The 20,725-nt window shown below is 42.3% G+C and overlaps 1 protein-coding gene across 4 annotated transcripts in view; it reads right to left on the bottom strand.

Annotated features, from left to right (window-relative positions):
• LOC117255175 (uncharacterized) overlaps positions 1-19,038 on the bottom strand; it is a 98,561-nt gene extending 79,523 nt beyond the window's left edge. For 2 of the 4 annotated variants that reach the window (XM_033623819.2, XM_033623820.2), the window contains exon 1: positions 18,852-19,038. The gene's annotated coding sequence lies outside the window, so the exon portion shown is untranslated. Of the gene's footprint in view, positions 1-4,546; positions 4,876-18,851 lie in introns of those variants that run through there. The other 2 variants (XM_033623817.2, XM_033623818.2) reach the window with 1 other exon arrangement.
• Between the last annotated feature and the right edge of the window lie 1,687 nt (positions 19,039-20,725).

Below are 20,725 nucleotides of genomic sequence, written 5' to 3'. Positions count from 1 at the left end.
TGTGCATGTGTACATTAACGTGCGTGTGTATGCATTTAACTCTATTCTGATGTAACAGACGCTGCATGTGAGGTCGTGTCAGGAAACGTGACACTGCTGACAGGGTGTGTGTGTGTTCAGATGACATAAAGAATACATGTACACACTGATTCTCCCTTTGATTCCACAGTGAGCATGTGAAAAGAGCTGAGCTGGTGAAAGACAGTCATATTAATATAGTATTCTCTACTGACTATAATGAGATTATATGACACACCCACACGTCTATAAAGCAGCTGAAAATGCAATAAGCATCAAGAGAAACTATAAAATACGGTGAGTCACTACTGAAAGAGAACGAGGCAGCATTAGAGTAATGAGAGTGATGCTGACGGAGGGGAGAGCTGCGTGGAAAGTAACAAGGTACTATGTGGTGAAACAGAGCTGGTTGGCTGGTTGCCAGTCCAATCAGAAATGGTCCTGAGGTTACACAGCACAGCGTGGATCAAGATGTTATATAAGCAGCTAGCTCTGACACCACCACTATCTTAACAGATCAATACCTGGATACAGGGCAGTGGATGAGGACTCATTTGGACTGCAGCCTCATTAACAGTGATGTACTGTAGTAGTGAACAAACAACTGGATAAACTAGGACACCAGTTACTTTAACCCAGAATATAAATGATGCCAATCAAAAAAAAGAAAAAAATGGCCCATTTGCAATAAAGTATAACAAACACAAGATCATTTTGTCATTCACCCCACGTCTTATTAATAGGTTACATCACTAATGACTTTTTCTAAATAATGAAAAGCTCAATATTGTTTTGTTTAGACAATCTGTGTTTGCCGAGAACAAAAGCACTGGGATGCTACATAGATGCCCCACCCTACGAATCATATTCCAGACGTAAGGGAACAGGACTGTTTGGTAGAGGCCCCAGAAAAATTACTTTATCCTGATTTTTATATTTTTCTCAGTGAAAATTTAATACCAAAATTACCATCCATCCATCACTTCATTTTCATCCACTCATGTGGGGCTGGGTCGCAGGGGCAGCAGGCCCAGCAAAGCACTCCAGATGTCCCTCTCCCCAGCAACACTTTCCAGCTCCTCCTGGGGGACCCCAAGGTGTTCCCAGGCCAGATGAGATATGTAATCCCTCCAGTGTGTTCTGGGTCTATACCGCGGCCTCCTACCAGTGGGACATGCCTGAAATGCCTCAAATGGGAGGTGCCCAGGAGGCATCCAGATCAGATGCCCAAACCACCTCAACTGACCCCTTTCAACGTGAAGGAGCAGTGGCTCAACTCCGAGCTCCCTCTTGATGCTAGAGCTCCTCACCCTATCTCTAAGGCTGAGCCCAGCCACCCTGCGGAGGAAACTCATTTTGGTGGCTTCTATCCGTGAACTCATTTTTTCGGTCACTACCCAGAGCTCATGACCATAGGTGAGGGCTGGGACGTAGATGGACTAGTAAATCGAAAAGCTTCACCTTCTGGCTCAGCTCCCTCTTCACCACGACAGTCTAGCATAGCGCCCACGTCACTGCAGATGCTGTGCCAAACCGCTGATCCATGTCACGCTCCATTCTACCCTCACTCATGAACAAGACCCCGAGATGCTTTAACTCCCTCGCTTGGGGCAGTAAGTCACTCCCAATCTGGAGGGGACAATCCACTGTTTTAGAGCAGAGAACCGTGGCCTCAGACTTAGAGGTGCTGACTCTCATCTCTATGTGCTCAGCTGAAATCTGGTATTTTACCTTTGACTGGACAGTAAGTTAATCTAGAAGAAGAAAAGCGGATCTGTCCAATGTGCTGTCTAAACAATATAGAAAATGATATAGAAATATATAGAAATTTTCTCCCATCATTTTGTTTTTCGTTAACAGTGACATGCTTTATTTAGGAGGTTAAAAATAGATATTGACTTTGGAAATATAGAAGATTCAAAAGGACTGAGAAGACATCTGTTAACTTTTAAAACATAGACATTAGCCAGTTATGTAGAGAAAAGAAAGAGGGCTCTGCATCCAGAAAATCTGTAAATGTTTGGCATTTTCTCATGTGAGCAGTTAATTTGGTATGTTGTTTGTTTTGTCTTTAATTTGATTGTTTCCTTTGTGTTTGCTTTCCTTTTCCACATGTTCTGTTTTGTTTTGTACACGCAAGACTGCAGGATGGTTGTGAAATAACTGCGTCTTGTATTCCCATGTGGGATGACTCTAAAAAGGCATGACATTAAAACAAAAATAAATATGGAGTTCATTATATTACACATTTTTGCTTTAATACAGAGGCTAAACAGAGTTTAAACTGGTCTGCTAATGGTGCTGCTCCACTGCAGTAGTGCTTGCAAGGGGAATATGAAGTGTTTCCCATCATTGAAATGCAGCACCAGAACACGTGATCTGTCCATACATGGTCAGAAATGTCCACACAGTCTGATCTGTACAGTGGTTTCACTATGTGAATTGAAATTCCTGATACAAGTGATAATGCACTGCAGAACTCACTAAACCCCCTGTGCTCAAACCCAGAGGGCATTTTTTCAAAAATATTTTGGTCTGAAGACAGTTTCTGCACTGTATGAAATATAAACTTCAAATTGGACCTTTTTAAATAATCATGAACATTTTGAAGTGTCTACACTGCTGCTACGAGGCCTCTCTGCTGTGTGTCCCTGTTTATACTGACTGAGCCTGCTCTGGCAACATTGATGCCTCGGCTCCGGCTGCTGCACTACGTCATTAGCAGATTATGTCAGGTAGTAATCATCACTTGATAGTAGCAAGTGGTTACAGTTAGCTTCACTGTGGGACCTGAAGCAACTAACAGAGTGAGCAGAGCATTCAGTAGGTTAATGTTACAGTCTTATAACATTACTAAAGCTTATCAAGAATCAGCCAAGTTGCCCTAGGAAAATGTTGGCTTTGTACATTTCTGCAAACTATGAATACATTACATTTGCACATTTCATACCCATCATATAATCGTCTCTAAAGTAACATAAATACGAGCTGACTTTGCCATCTGGGGTGGAGGGGAATTGTGTAGCACCATGGCAAAAGAACAACAAACAACAACAACAACCAGTTGTGAGTTAGAGAGTCACTGTTTTTCGAATGGCTCTTAAGGCACCAAATGTGGGTGTTTTTTAGAGACCCATCACTGTGTTTCCAGCAGCTTTTTTTGGCGACCCATTGTGGTGTTTCCAGCAGCATTTTTAGCGACCCACTGCTGCGTTTTCAGCAGCGTTTAGCTAACCATTGTTGTGTTTCCATCAGCTTTTTAGTGACCCATCACTGTGTTTCCAGCAGCCTTTAGCTACCCATCACTTTTTTTCCAGCAGCTTTTTAGCGACCCATCACTGTTTCCAGCAGATTTTTTACCAACCCATCAATGTGTTTCCAGCAGATTTTTTACCGAGACATCACTGTGTTTCCAGCAGCTTTTTTACCGAGACATCACTGTGTTTCCAGCAGCATTTTTAGCGACTCATCACTGTGTTTCCAGCAGCATTTTTAGCGACCCATCGCTGTGTTTCCAGCTGGGATTGTGCCACAAAAAACATCTTTTCCTAACCATAACCAAGTGGTTTTTGCCCGTAAACATAACCACACATAATCCACAGTGTTGTTTAAGTATTAACATAAATGCTACATGATAACAAACAAATTAACGTGTGCATGGTTTGCAGAGAAGTACAATGACAATATTTTTTCTCTGGTGACTGGGTTGCATGACTGCTATCCATAAGGGTTTCATATGTTTCAAACTTGATGAAACTTAAACACATTTTGATCTAAATACATGCCTATTAGCTGCTCTAAACAAAGTCATTTTTTCTCTTGACCAGCTCTCCATCAGTTCTATGGATCTGACAAACACATACTGGAAGCATTTGATGCAAGTCTGCATGGGCCTCTATGTTAAATCACATTTGGACTAAAGACAACTGTAAAGCCGCCACATGCAGTTGAGTGAAACAATGCTTCCACTGTACGTACCGTACATTGTGAAGCTATTTAGTTACATGTGCAATCATCTCAACAAAGCATCTGGATACCATCAAGCCCCTCATCTTCAAAGACCACAGAGAGGAAAGACCACAGGACTGCTTTGTATCTTCAGTTTGGCCACATCAAGATCTCTTTGGCAATTACTGTTTTCTTATTATGATAAAATGTACAGGAATTTGTCCTGGACTTCACATAAACTGGCAGCATTTCTCAGCACATACTGAGTCATGGTGAGTCTATGCTACAGGGAAAACTTGAAAAATCAATAAGACAAAATTTAGTCACATTTATAAAAACAAATAAGCATCTCAAACATTATACGAATATTAATACTATTCAAAATAAATTAAATGAGTTTGACCCAAGTTAATGTTTAATGACTGACTTGTTTTGCAGCAGTCAACATCTCAGAGTGCACAGAACATTTGCTTTTCCAAAGACCTATGCTCCAGAACACACGCAGGCAATAACAAAGTGGAAAACACACATAACACACGTGCTGGTCCCATGCATAACTGTTGCCACAGACATAACTTACTCTTCTGTCTTCTTCTCCTCAGGCTACACTGCAGCAAAAAAACACATCCAGCAAGAATTCATGGAAGCTCGCTCACACTCCTCTCTTCAGTCTGACACGCACTTGGCTGGCTGTCCACCTCCACAAACACCCCTCACTGCGCTGGACTGCACGTTCCTGCGTCGTATCTTATCCCATCACTGCTGTGTGTGTTAAGCGTGTGTGAGCACAGACGAGGTAAGAGACTACGCAGGCTCTGACGGTGGTTGAGTGAGGGAGGGAGGGGACAGAGAAGGAGAGTGAGAGAGGGATACACCTCCCTTTTTGGTTCTGAAACACGAGCAAGCTGCTCAGTGCTGCAGTAACAAGAAACACACACACACACACTTTCCTCAAGGTCTAGTGTGGGAGGGGATAGTCAGTCCCATGTCTATGTTTACAGAGAGCTGGTGTGTGTGCGTGTGTGTGCCAGGTAACCTAACCCTGGTCAGGGTCCACCCTCCACCACTGAAAACTGTAGGAGGGGCCAGTACTGACCGGTCCAGAAGATGGGTTGGCTGTTGCTAAGCAGCATTGGGCCCCCTCCCTGTTACTGGCTGAGGGGAAACAGAGAGGGAGGTTTGGACTGAAGGAGAAAGGGGCAATGAGAGTAATGGAAAAGTAACCCATGTATCTGATGGAGAGGAAAACAGGAGAAGTAGAGGGAGGAGTAGAGAATGCACTGGTGAGCCAATGAAAGGAACAGTGAGATTACAGAAAATCAGTCATGTATGTCCTGCCAGTGCAATGAATAATAACCAAACCAGTGGATTAGCAAAGGACCTGATCTGAGAACTAAACTACTACATTAAAGGAATACTTCACCCACAAAATGACCATTTGCATATCAGCTACTGACTGTGTGTTAAGGAGAGACCGATACATCGGCCGGCCAATATATCGGGCCAATATTTGAGTTTTTTACTTGTATCGGCATCGGCCGATACACGCGTGGGTTCGCAGATTTATTTTTCCCTGGCATGATTTACAGACAGGCATCCACGGGCAGCTCTGTGTTGCCGGAAGACCCTGCAGCGCACATGCAGCGAATCCTACTGTGTACAGTAGTTGTTGTTTTATTTATGCTTCAGCTTCAATATTTGTTTATTTTATAAAGACATTACTGGAAGATTTAAGAGCACTGAACTCTTTTTTATTTGAATGTATAATAATAATAATAATAATAATATTCTACCTGTTCTACCTCAACTTTCCATCTTGTTTTAGTATTTTTTACTGTTCAATAAATGTTTCTTATTTTAAACTTGAGACCTGTAATATTTGTTATCATTGTGTCATTTTTTTGATGTAAACTGAGGGAGCAAAAGCAGTATCGGCCCCAAATATCGGCTCAAGAAAATCAGCAGTCCATAATCAGTCATCGGCTAAGGGTGATGGAAAAAAATCGGTATCGGCATCGGCCCTAAAAAATCCGTATCGGTCTATCCCTACTGTGTGTTGCCTTAAATTCATGAAGAAAACTTTTTCACTTCTAACTAGGGTTGGGTGATGTCTACAACATTCTGCAGCTAAAATATCTTCACTTTTTCTGCCTAAAACTCAAACTAGTTTTCACAAGGACAGACGAAATCCTGACATGCACGCATACACACACTGGCCCCGATTCCTGTACTAATTCTGTCACTCTTTAACAGTGTGAAACTGTCAGGAGAACCCACTCTGCAGAGAGCAGGTGCTGTCACACATGAGCCAGCACCTGAACCTGTTGGGTTCTTTTTTTTGGGCATGTTGTTCAAATTTAAGGAGTAGTACTGATGGTTGTAAACTAAAATGAATAGGATGCATAAGTTTGGCTCAATTTTGGGACAGTTTTTTTTTTTTTTTTTTTTTTTTTTTAACTAAAGTTGGGAAATGTCTGCTTAATTGACACATGACGATGTCCACAGTGAAACACTGTGATACGTGATGATGTTGTTTTTAGAAGGACAACATAAAAATGTGCGTTAATCAACCACCTGAACCCGACAGGGCTTGCACACGGCCAACTTTATGCATTGCACAATTACCCCGACTGAGATGAGGACAGAGCACTGCAGGTGAACTGTGTGTTTGAGAAAGAGGCAGAAAAGGAAAGGGAAGGAAGGGAATAAAAAAAATACTGCACACAGTGTTTGTTAAATTATTGATAACTGGCTCCCTGCTCTGTCACATTTTGACCCGGCCGCTGAAACCTGTGATATTTTTATACCAGTGAATTAAAAAAAAAAAAAAAAAAAAAAAAAAAAAAAATGCTGTCAACCCAGCTGATGAGCAGACATCAAAAGGTACAACTTGGTAAATAAATCAGAATTGTGACTATTAAAGCACGCAATGAATGCCATCAGTCCCACCACAAACCTGTGCCCCCTTCTTGGTGTGGATGGAGCTTATAAATCAAGATGTCTGGCTCAATGGTTGATACCTGACGGCCATCAGTGATGAACGATCACCCAACTCTAATGTGAACATCTGACATGTCACCATCGTATCGCCTAGAGGCACCTTCATCAGTTTGGTTGACTTATGAGACTTCCTGAACTTAAGAGAGACATGGTCGCCATGGTGTTTGTTTGTTTGTATTTCCGGGAGTTACTGCACTGCTGCTATGTCATCTCTGTCTTCTTCCGGGGTGAATGCCCGCAAAAGAAAAAGTGGTGCATGCGCCAAACGCCTAGTCCGACTCCAGTCGGACTAAATGCAGATACATGCAGCAATGGTTTGATTTTCAATCGAATTATCTAGGTGTGTTAGTCGAGCTACAGATAATCCAATTTCAGTCGGACTAAGTTGTTTACATGCCTTTAAAAGTACAGTTTCAGTGTAACTAAGCCAATAATTTGATTTTCTCAAGCTGCATGAAAACGTACTGGTTGTTGAGTTTTTTGGACAACATCACCTACCTCATGTGACATACTTGTAACTTACTTATGTAAGTGAAGTTATGCCTAACAAACATATTTATCTTAACCTAAACCACAATATTTTTTCTAATCCTTACCAAGTAGTATTGTTGCCTAAACATAAACAGAAGTTTATTTAACTCACTATTTGACTCACTGAAGCATGTAACAAGCAGAACTGACACACCCAAAACTAATGCTAAGTTTGAGGCATAGGGACACTGACCATGCTGCCATATTTGACAAGATGGGAGTGAGAACATGTTGAAAATTGACAATCAGAAGGCAAGTGACAGGAAGTGAATTAACTATTCAGTAGATAATAAAAAAATGCACAACCTTTTTGTTCTACAGGACTGATGCAGTACGCCCTCGCCATCCAATCTATTCAAGTTTACAAAGACTTCTCACACAAAAAAAGCTTGCTCATAAAGTTGACCCATCAGGAATGCTTGAGGTTTTGTAGTCTTTGTAGCTAAAAGGCGATGGATGCTTGTCTGTAGCACCAGCCTCCATCACTGAGCAGCTCAAAATGTCAGTGTGGGTGATGGAGGAGTCGGAAGAGTCTTGAAATGCCAGAGGGTGAAGAGGTTTTGTTCCAAACCTGAGTGCAGGCTGGAAAGGGAGCAATAAAAGCCTGAATTCTCTGGACAGTGTTATGGTTGAGTCACCACTTTTGAACAACATGAAAATGTTGGGACAAAATGTACTTTTTTTTTTTAATGGGGTAGTGAAGCCCCATTTGACTCTGTTCTGTGATGTCACGGTGTTCCCAAATCTCAGTAATAAATGTTCGGGACTAAGTTTTATTATGTCAAATTAGAGAGATGGGCCAAAATACTAAATAAAGATCCAAATCCAGACAACACCATACATATACCTAACAAGATCCAGGTTGTAAAACAGAAGTTATTTCCTTTAAGCTTAAAGAGAACAGTGTATGATCAAAGCAACTAAATACAAGACTTTACAAATGTGGCAACAGATCACCAACTTACATGAACTCACCAAAGTGTGATCCAATACTCCGATTGCATAATTCAAGTTGGCACTCACACACCACTGAGACCCTGCGGCAAAAATCCCCCTTTCAAAATCATTGTATCCAACACGGGTGACTGAGCAATCCACTGGCCCAGTAAAGCTAATAAGAAGACTTCATGTCATTCACACTGATCTGTGAAGGAGAGTCAAACAGACTATACTTACACAAGGAAATTTTACAAATATAATTTCTGTAATGTGGCCAATAATAGCTTATCATAACAACTCATCCATAATCACCTCTTGAAAGGTGTCCTGGATTGACCTAGATTAAGCTACAGTTCGTATGTGCACTGTAACAGGCTTCACTATTGGTTAACCTCCCTCCACCTTGGCACCCTGAGACGGATCTCTGCACTCACTGCCCTATCAGGTGGTAGCATCCAAGCTCTATAAAACCGTGGTGCACCAGTCACTCTGCTCCCTTTTGGGCTCAGCCACTGACGGCTGAGTCAGCTGGGCATGCAGTTAGAGGGCTCTGCATGTACTCATAGAAGTGGAGTTACATCTAGGTAACTATTTCTCCTCGTACACACTCAGATACTATTGCATCCAGCCCAGTCACCAGAAGAAAATGTTGGTTTTATACAGTTCTGCTAACCACAAATGTGATTTCATTTGCACATGTCAAATGTATCATATCAATGTTTCTAAAACAACATAGTATATGAGCTGACTTTGTCATCGGTAGGTGGAGATGATGAGTGATGGCGTGACACCCAGGTCAGATGTCCTGCCAAGCTGCAGACAACTGTTCAGGACCAACAAACAGTTGGTTTTGGAGTTTTCCTGCTGTTTTTCCACCAAGGATTGTGCCATGAAAAGCAGATTTTTTTATCCAGATATTGATGACTCCTCCAGCTGTGATTCTCGCAACAAAACCATGTTTTTAAACCCCAAACTGGATCTCTGTCCTAACCAGTGGTTTGGAAAAAATGTACAGTGCCAACATTTTTTCTAGCAATTGGGCCGATCACATCCCAATGGATATCTCCTTGCTGCAAAAGGGTTGTAGTGGCCATAGAAAGCTGTAATCACTGCTGCAAATACCTCTAAGGCATGACTTTTGTGAAGCAGACCTGCAGAGATGCAACAAACATCACTGAGATCTGGGAGGAACACTGCAATTTCCCTGCTTGCACACAGACTAGGCACCAGTTGACCAAATTTGACACTATAATGACACAACTCTCTCGAGGAGAAGAGTCGAACGTGTCAGGCTATCAATTTCCAAAAATTGACTGTCAGCCCTCCCGTGGAAGCTGGGGAGAGTCAGATCCCCCTGCCTGTCCAGGCCATCACAGTGATGGGAAAAACTGCTAAACGTGTATCTCCCCTGGAGACTGAGCGTACTCCTTCCTAATTTTTGATGTCACCATAACAACAAACAAGTGTCGGAGATAACTGATGGCAGAGGCTAAACGTGGCAATAGAGGGAACAAATTAGACTCCTCTTTCAGCCGCCTCCTCCTCAGTGTGGGTGAAAGGTAACCAGAAAATGATAACACATTTCGATGTTGAAACCTGTGACCAGGGTCCACTGCAGAATCATCACCAGTTACACACATGGGAGCCCAGTCTTGTGCTGCTGTGTGCCTGGCACAGTTACGGCACATTTAATGTAAATGGGAGGAAAAAAAATTACTGGCTTTGTGCTTCTTCCTCGTTGGTGTGGAAACCGTAATCAAAAATAAACTCTACACATTAGTGACAAAGTCAGTCCATCACTGCTATCACCCAGCACGTGGGCTGGCATGATGGCGTGCGCTGGGAGAAAAAGACTTGGCCCAGCGATGTGCCTGAGCTGTCTCCACCTTCTCAGCCTCAACACTTCACTAAGTGAGAAGGCATTGTTTTACACTCCCGTGCACCCAGCGTTGGTGAGCATGATGCGAGTGGGAGGCACTGAAGAGCAAACATAAAGATGAGAGACCAAGGAAGAACCAGCATTAGACATCGCCTTCCTTGTTACACACCTACATTGGGGAAACAACTCTGGTCAGTTAATCTAATCTAATCTGGGGTGCATATATGTGTCATTTCTCAACACACACTATCTTTGTCTCTCTGTAAACCCTCCTGCGCCACCCGGGAGAGGCTTTTGGCCTTTTCTCAAAGTCTGTTACAGATCATATTCTGTAATACCCTGATTGTTCAAATGCATTCCAGCTCAACCAGTGGAACTACTGAGGAGCACAGTCAATATTTCATTCACCACCTCCCCCTGTAATGTTAATCCCATCATAATGGGGCTCAAGACAAAGGGACCAAAGATTCAGCCCCAAACTTTATCCATGATTATCAAAATTACCACAAAAAAGCCCATTGTGTGAAATGTGGCACAGTGTCCAGTGTTTGAGAGGATGTAAACAAACACAAAATTAAAAAAAGGGGGTTTGGAGGACAGAACAGCTGCAAGGCCTCATGAACCAACAGAGCATGTTGAGGTGACTTTAATCCCAGCAGTCACTATATACAGCACGAGCTACAGCTTAGAAAACTGAAAACCTTCAGCTTAAACATGCATGTGAGTGGACAATAGTGACTGTGTGGGCTTAAAGGGAAGGGAGACTTCGGATTATTTGAGGTGGGGTTGTATGGGGTACTTATCCATAGTCAGTGTATTATACAGTAGATGTCTGTTGGCACGGCCCCCAGTTCGGAGAAGTGGCAGGAGTGCTGACACAGAAGCTAAGCAGTGTACTGCTGTGCATAATGTATTTTATGCACCTACACGAGTCCTATCTAAAAACATCTATAACAGTTTAATTGTATCCTATGTTGAGAGTATTTTCTTCACTTTACCTTTCCGTCAGACAGGCCGTTCCAATGGGTAGGGCGTTAACAGCTTCAGTTCCCCATCTATGCTCTTGTGAAAGCCACCAGACTTCACTGACAAGAACAGTCATTTTGTCTCGCTGAACCCAGGAGCTATTGGTCTATCGCTGCCTTGATCAGTTAAGCCTAGTTCACATTACACCATTTTCACCGCGATTTTGATGTCGCAGAGCCACCTTGGGTCGGAGGTGAGTCGGCAGATAGTCTGCCACGACGAGTCCTCATGTGTGAACAAGCCTACGAGCAAGTCGCTCCCTCGTCTTTGACTGGGACTGGATATCTGGCATGCTAGAAAACTAGAGAGGTGTGACACAACTGACAAAGAGCATCAGCCAATGAGAGATACGTCCCACATCAGCACGCAGGAGGACAGAAGAAATGTGAGGAGGACAAGCGGCAAGCAACAACAACAATGGCGGCGTCCACAGGATCATGGGGAGCGTGTTGTGTTTGGACCCAGGCCCCAAAGGCAGATCTGATTCAACACTGGGAAGAATATCCATGCCTTTACGATGTGTCGTCTCCAAGTTTAGTGCCGGGGAACTTGATAATGTCCTGTTTTGTTCACGAGTGATAAAATGTAGTTTGGGGATGTCACTACGTCATCTGGGGCTCTGTCAGCGAGGGCTCGGTGGAGAAATCTTGTGGTGTGCACACACAGGTCATGACGCAGTTGGCGAGACTCCCGATGACAGAAACACGTCACCAGGTATGAACACTCATAAGATTACGATAGTCTCCGCGACTCAAGACCAGTCAGCCAGTCGTGTAATGTGAACTCGCCTTTAGTTAGTTTGCGTTATTGTGTGACTTTGGCTTTTTAACAGGTTAGTTTGGATTCAACAAAATCACACAATAATACAAACAAACTGACCGAGGCAGCGGCAGACCAAAAGCTCCTTTGCTCAGCAATTTTAAATCACTGTTTTTCCCAGTGGAGTCTGGCTTTTAAAAGAGTGATATAACGGTTTCATCTCAACATCAGAAATCACTGTTTGACCACAAGGTAAAGCAGTGAAAATAATCCAGATATAGTGTACGCTTAAACTGATACTACTATTTTTAGGTGGGACTTTTTAAAAGGTGGCTAAAATGTGTGTTGTTGCTGATCCACGCTTCTCCTACCCCATACAAACCCACTTCACAAGATCAGAACTACCCCTTCAACTACATGTACGTACAATGCAGGTTTAATTGCATTGCAGCTAAACAAAAAAAGCTTTTTTGAAAACTGTGTTTCATGACGCTCCACAGTTCCTATATGCCTCCAACTGAAATGTCTCTATAAGCCAAAACCTTGTGACTTTGTCCCAAAGCCAAACACAAATTATGAATCTGACAAATTCTCCACATTCTCTCAGACTGTTTAACAGCACAGACAGGGGTTCATTAACAACATGATAATCTGATTAACGTTTGATCTTTAAAGTGAAGTGAAGCTAACATGGGGGTGGGGATTTTTAAGCTTTCGAAGCATGCAAAGGCTCAGGGGACAATATGTGTGTGTACAAACATGCACCACACACAAATTATTTTGCAGGTAAGGCTGAGAAGGGCACAGACTGTATCTCTGTCAATACATGTGTGTCTGACTTTAATTAACCAGAACATCAGACATATTTCTGCCAAGTGTTTGTGTGAGGGGAAAACACCTCAGACAGCCCATGGCGCCGTTTATATGAGGCACCTGCTCATCAATAATGTTACGGCTCAAAACATATTGCATGTTTTAACTGTACCACCAAGACAGCAACGTGTGTGGTATAGTCGTGAAAGTAGTAGTCAAACTATTGTGAAGCTGACAATGGTGGCACAAGATAATATAATCTCTCAGCCACTGGTCCTTCTGGAAACAGGACTAAAATAGACCGTCTGACACAGGAAGTGTGAGGCTGTCGTGATAAACAGTCTCCCTCTCCACTGGCTGCTCTCAGACACCACAGCAGTTCTTCTCAGGTGGATTTGGATATGATTCTGACGTCTGCTGTTGCGTACTGTAGCTGCCACAAATTTATTAAGTGATCTCAACCAGTGCTTAACATACAAATGACATTATGCTCCCAAAAGTGTCGCTGTGCCAACTGAACGACAGCTATGAAATCTAAGGGTTACTGTGAAGTGTGAAAGCTGTCTTCTCCTCACACTTGACAGCAGCTGAACTAAAAACAAAGTGGGAACAAATCCAAATTAAACAGGTAGACTGAAGTGTTAAGAACAATAAAGTTGTCTTACAGCAACACACATGCAAAGTAATGAAACACAGACACCAGTTTTATCTGTGTCCCTGATAAAACATTGATTTTGGTGAGTCATACCAATACAGGCTGGTTTTATAGTGCTGTCACAATACAAAAATGTAACCCTTGATACGAGTTCGCTGCAAAACCATGAGACCTACAGAGTGCACAAAATACATTTACAATGATATCTTAACTACATATCAGGGCAAATTGCTAATATATGGTTATATTTATTGGGTGAAATGTTAAGATATTTTGTATTATACATCTGCTCTGCACAATACCCATGTATGTTCTTGAAATGGTGAGATGAACAGGCGGTTTGGTGCAGCGTCAGCAGTGATGTGGGTGCTGCACTGGACTGTCATGGTGAAGAGGAAGCTGAACCAGAAGGCAAAGCTTTTGATTTACCGGTCCATCTACGTCCCAATCCTCACCTATAGTCATGAGCTATGGGTAGTGACCGAAAGAATGAGGTCACAGATACAAGAGGCTGAAATGAGTTTCCTCTGTGGGGTGGCTGGGCTCAGCCTTAGAGATAGGGTGAGTAGCTCAGACATCCGGAGGGAGCTCGGAGTAGAGCGCCTTTGCGTCAAAAGGGGCCACTTGAGGTGCTTCAGGCATCTGATCAGGATGCCTCCTGGGCGCCTCCCATTAGAGGTTTTCCAGGCACGTCCAACTGGCAGGAAGCCCTGGGGCAGGCCCAGAACACACTGGAGGGATTATATATCTCATCTGGCCTGGGAACACCTCGGAATCTCCCAGGAGGAGCTGGAAAGTATTTTCTCCATAAACCACCATTATAAAGACGTCTGTAAAACTCTCAAACTGCAAACAGTGTCAATTATGACTCTTCTTTTATGAATTTTGGATCCATGGTGGTTTTATATATTTTAAACTTTCCTTGAGCTGTGAAAAGTGATTTAAACATCCCTGATATCATTGCAATGTAAAGTCTATGGGCCAAACTGGAACACATGGGTGGAGCCAGTGATTGAAACACTACTGCACATATTCAATGGGCCACATACTGCAGAAGTAAACCCGGGAGAAATAAGCTTTTTTGGCGTATGCAATAGATGAGCAATTCCATCAGACTTGGGGTCCGGTATCCACTTATTATAAATCTATGCTCATCATCTTCCTACCAGCTGGCTGGCCAGCTAGCTTATTTGCTAACCTGTCATGTTTTGTGCTCTTTGGAGAGGTCTTTGCATCTGTCACCAAGGTACTTGGTGGGGTTTGAAGTGTTTCCTCCCTTGCACGATACTGTTCTATAGCACTTTGCATACAGACTTTGTTCTGTCAGTCCAACAAAGTCTTCTTTCACCGCCTTGACTTTCCTTCTTGTCCTGCCACAATTCCCCCGATGCCGCCGAGCACTGTTGAACTATAATGGCGACCCGCCGCATATCATGCCTGTTAAAGGATGGCTTTTTTCGTCAGTGTCTGACGCCGCACATCCCTGCCCAAGTGCTGGATTTCGTCGACTTCAGAGTGAGACTGGATTGGTCAGTCAGTGGGTTTGCCATCAGCATCAGCTCTGCAATGTTAGTCAAAGTATTCTCACAGTAGACTTCAGCAGCCTGTTCTGTTATCCAGTAACTCTACAGGGTGTGGAGGTCTAAGATCTGATTTATTTGAATCATCATGATTCAGCTTGATTGACAGTAAACGGTCATAGTTGGGGTAAAGTTAGACTGATGTGCAGGTTTAGAGTTGGGTTAGACAGGTTAATAACATCACAAAGGAAAGTGTTGCTCTGTTAATCTGTTCTTGTGGATAAGAGCTACATCATTCACAACAGGTTACTGTATTAATCCAACGACAAGTCCGGGCAGAGGAGGGCTTTCAGCTGTCTCACACACATTCACACACAAAAATGCAAATAATGACATTCTCACAGACACACTTACATGCACACGAACATGCACAGCACATCTGAGTGCACAATCACACCCTTGAACAAGGAGTGGCTAGATTAGACTTGCACAAACTTGGCACGTGATATTTTAAGCTCTACTGCCAAGTGAGGCGAACGCAGTGTGGTAAGAGAAGAGGCTGCAACACTTTCACATACAAGAAAAATCAATCTGTTAAGATGAACCAAATCTATTGCTAATACTCAAAGCTAAGATTTGAAATGTGTTAGCTGCAAAACAAAACATGAGCTAAGGAATCCTATTGTTTGCAAATTAACTCAAGCAGGAGAGAGTTAACTTTTATATGCAGCAATTGCATTTTCAAAGCTGCACTATCCACGAATTGTACCAGTGTAATCAGCCTTAATCAACAAACATTTGAGTGTGTCATTTTAGCTTACACCTCTACAAAACAGTGGCATGTAAGCTACAGAAGTAAAATATTCTGTGTGCGACATTCAGGGCATTAATAAAGCAGCAAACCACTATTTGCTATGTAAAGATATAGGGAAGTAATGGCATCCTGAGCAGAGAATACAGTTACGCTACCTGTGTGTGTTGTGATCTGAGCATTTCTGTGGTTTGTTGTGGTAAACCAGTCCAGCCATGTGTGCATGTTAGTGCATGTGTCTGTCCCACTGACTAGCTCATTGACGCCACTTCTACACTGCGCTCATAACGGTGGGTACTGCTATTATGGGGTTGCCGTTGTCACAGAAGTGTAATGTCCACCCACTGATTTCCCACTGGTTAACACCGTTAGCTCTGCCACTCATCTTTCTATTGACCTCATACTGGAGAGGCTGTACTGAGGATGTTTTGCATGTTTCATGCCACCCGAGGTCACTCTGGTGCAACAGGTAGCTGAGCTGACTGAGTGGTGGGGATAATGGTACAGGATGTAAACAGCCGGCCCATGTTGTGCTCGCAACAGCAGAGAGACTGCAGGGAAACCAGCTTGTGTTCACATCCAACTTGAGTAGCACCACACACTAATACAGTCATATCCCGTCTTGGGTGAAATGTCAGGAAGATATAAAAGATGTGAAAAAACAGATACCGCTCAAGCCTAGTTATCACTGTTAGCTGGTAGCCGCCAGCTCAACCATCTCCTTATATAGAGCCATGTCCAGTCTACACTCTGAATTTTGCATAGAGCCCCTTTAAAGGTATACAATGCAGGAATTGTCGGCTACTGATTGCAAACGGCACCACGAGCATGAGAGAAAGCCAACCCTAGATTTAAACTCGTTTTTGTATATTTGCATTTTTTTTCTGTGCCACATCAGCAATTTTTGTCACTTCCTCTTGGATGTGTGCTGCTTACATTCTCACACCTGGTCACTCTCTTTTAATAAAGTCCTGACCTTACCTGCGCACTGTGTCCAGGAATGTTCTGAATGGGAATTTGCATTTTCTTGGATAAAGCGGAGGACTGACCTGTCTTACTCTTGATTACTCTGCCTGTGACTGGTTTACCCTGACATTCTTACCCTAAACCTAACCAATCCAGCCATCCAAGGCAACGAGCACATGGGAGAATAGGGCAGTTCATTCCTTCGCTATCCTAGGAAATGCAAATTTGCATACACTGCCACACACATCTAGTGGCTTATACGATTGAGAGGGATTACTCTTGTTTGATTCTACATATTGTTTCTTAGGAAAACCCTGCATAGTGTGTCTTTAAGAACATCTAGATATGCAAGTTTGATAGGATTTAATTAAAGTACTACTACTTACAGTAATTCTTAATGCTGTTTTTTAAAGTTACTTTCTCCACCAACTCCAAACTCCCTGCAGTCTAACCTGTGAAAACCTGCATTACATTAATTAGTAATTCAAGTTGTGTTTCAGCCTCTACTGGACTGAAACAGATCACATCGAGACATCAAGAACAGCAAAAAACAATGTCAGAAAGTAACTTCTGAAAGGCAGAAATCTGCACTTACAGTTAAGTAATAGCTTCAAGTTACTGCTATTAATCAACAACCACAGAGGCCCATGTTATCATTAATATTTATGTTCTATGGGATATAAATAATCCTTCGACACACTGAAACACAGGGCTTGAGTATGCATCAGGACTGGCTGTGATAAAGCTGTAGAGGTGCATGCTCATATTGCACACACACACATAAAGCCTCCCCATGCCAAGGAGAAGCACTGAGTCTTTCTTTAATCCTGGGCCGCCCTGCAGGATGATGCAGAGGACAACCTGTTATGTAACACTCAGAATGCTGCTGCAGCAGAAATGTCCATTACACACTTTGCTGCACGGACACTCACAATGGACACACACAATGCCATAAGCAGTCGCAGCGGCATTACTGCACAATGCCATTCATAAATGCCACCGCACATGGCCATGGACATGTGTGCTTGGCCTGAGCAACCACACACAGACATGATGCAGTTGCACTAGATGACATTACTTAGAGTATTCTTTCCAAAGAGCCAACACGTACACTTGTGCACACACAAACATGCACAGCCATAGAAGACAAATGGGGTAATTTCCTTGAAAGTCACTGAGAGAGTAAAGGCTTCTGTGAACATAAATGCTGACATACTGACATATTTCGAAGGCACGCTGGTGTTGCAGAAGGGATTTAAACCTCACATTACTGTGAAAACAGTTATTAAATACTGGTTGACAATGCAATAACCTGCATTGGGCCAACTTTTATAGTCTTATAAACAAAAATATTGTGTCATTATGGTCCCTGGCTATAGAAAAGAAACACTGACGTCATCTTTTTCATTGAAATGTGGGCAGAAAATAAACTCACCTGTCAGTTTAATGTTCTTGTTTGCAACAACCGGCTCCTAAACTAGGCTATGATAGACAGTTAGACCACTTAATTTAAGCCATTCTCCATATTTAGAGATCAGTCTCTGATTCATCATGCAGTCAATACAATAAAGCAGCACTTATTGCAATGAAATCTTATTTTATACAATTAGTTTTTACCTTTAAGTCACCACACTACTGCCACGGCGCCATGGAGGGCACTATCAAGCAACATGAGTACATTTTAAAGTTAAATTCGTGCAGCTTTTTGGATCAAATGTATGCCGAATTTTCCTTTAGAGTCTGTCAAGTTCTATAAAGTGTAAAGTCCTTTTTAAAGAGATATCTGCCTGCCCCTGTCAGCGAGCAAACATTACACCGCAATATTTTTAATGGAGTTTGGCGTTACCTACCTTTGTACTCAGCGGCATATTTAAAGCTAGTAAACCTCTTGTCGCTAAAATACCAGGACAGCTAAGGGTATCAAACCCTGTAAAGTCACTCATGCACAAAAGTGTAACGTGATAATTGGTGTCTAAACTCACTCACCGTTTCAGCCCCGTGTGTGGAAGCAATTTCCAATCCGCAGCTGAAAGCTTTCATCTGGAAGCAACACGACCACAGCATGAATGCATTTACATGTCTAACGCAGATTCTCCAAATGTCATCACAGATATCTTATGGTTTAGGACCTAATTGCAATGGTGCAATTGATTAATTTCTGCTAGATGATCAGTGATAGCTGCAGTCCTCGAGTCTGAGCAGTTGCGTCACGACGGAGCCCACACACACTCACCTGTGGATAACAACAGTCCAGCCTACTCACATGTTCAGGGACTATAGTTTTTATGAGATTTCCTTTGACACAGTGCAATGTTGCAACTTTTTATAGGCTAAAATGAGTCACTCAAGCTGATTGTATATTATTGTTATCCTCTACAAACATTTTTTTTCGACATTTTTGAGGCTTTTTTTTTACTCCATTCTGTATTTGTGTTTATTCTGTATCATTTGTTTGGTCCTTTAATAGATGCTAAACTTCCACAGTGTGCTCAATTTTTACTGCAGATGAACTAACAGCACAGATGACCTCACCTGCTTCACCAGTGCACATTTTCATTTCTAACACTGCCATCTAGTGGCCCAAATGAAGACTGACAGGATGTGCGCTTCAGTCCTGACTCCATTCAGTCACACTGTATCAAAGGTTCTTATAAATATTTAATCACTTGGAGCAGTGTGACTGGTGTGTGGTATTATTACCAGTCTGACAGTAACAGTGTAAGACTGAGACAGTGTCTGAGTTGAAGTTTCGTGTCGAAATGGTGCCAAAGTATCAGTTAACAGTGTAAAAGTCTTGTGATGGAACAGTGTGGCAGTCTTACTTAATTATGTAACACTCTTGCAGCTCAGTGCAGTGTTATAGTTCAGGAAGTAAAACATTTTCAAATGATCAGCTTTGTATTGTGTCTTGTCCTGCTGTCTGGTTTGTTCAGTGCTGTTCTGTTAGCTTTATGATAACTCTGGTACGATACATCAACTGGCAGAAGTGTGGACTCCAGTCAGACTTGAATCACAAGTTTGATGACTTTAGACTGGACTTAACAAAATCAAAAAAGACTTGCAACTCAACATGGACTTTACCGCCAATGATTTGTGACCTAACTCAGACTTGGTAAATACTTGATTCCTTCCTTCAAGTCCGAAGATTGAAAAGCATGTTAATTAAAAAGTGTGCCACGAATCAATTAATTTCCCCTCATTATCTGAACCAACTAATATATTTATTTCCAAGGAGCTGACACAAAATTCCCCAGGTCCACTTTGTGTGAACCAGTCCAATAGCATCCAATCAAATTGCAGGAGAGTACCAAAAGGAAGAAATGTGACGTTACTGAGTGCCAGTTGAAAAATGTCTACCAAAGATACTTCACTACAGAAACTGTGAGTGGTCAACAAAAATGTAATTGCAGTATACAAAATGTGCTGGTCTAAAGTTACAGTCAGATATGCAACATCTTCCAATAAACTCTTTATAAAATATAATGGCATTACATTTGGCAAAGAGTGGATTGTGACTTGTTTAGGACTCGAAAAACAAAGTTTAGGACATGAGACTTGACTTGGGACTAGTCAGTCTTGACATGAGACCATAGATTGTATAAATAATGGATATAACCACCGTCACCCATTGGTTTGTGGACTGTAGTTTTGATTCATTTTGGTCAGCGCCATCTTGTGTTTTTTTGGAGCCAGAAGTGACCATATTTGAACGAGAGGCTGGAGCTGTGGAGGAGCGATGGGTAGATCAGCAGCTGGTAATGATGCCTTTCAGACAGCCTGTAAATGAAGCTGCCTTACCATTAAATATGCATAACTTTGGGCCTAAATAAAATGTAAATGAATGTGTTGTAAAATGAATA

This window comes from Epinephelus lanceolatus, chromosome 3 (assembly GCF_041903045.1).
Source record: "Epinephelus lanceolatus isolate andai-2023 chromosome 3, ASM4190304v1, whole genome shotgun sequence".
Classification (NCBI taxonomy): domain Eukaryota; kingdom Metazoa; phylum Chordata; class Actinopteri; order Perciformes; family Serranidae; genus Epinephelus; species Epinephelus lanceolatus.
The sequence above is the reverse complement of the archived record's forward strand: the minus strand, read 5'-3'. Positions and strand labels throughout refer to the sequence as shown.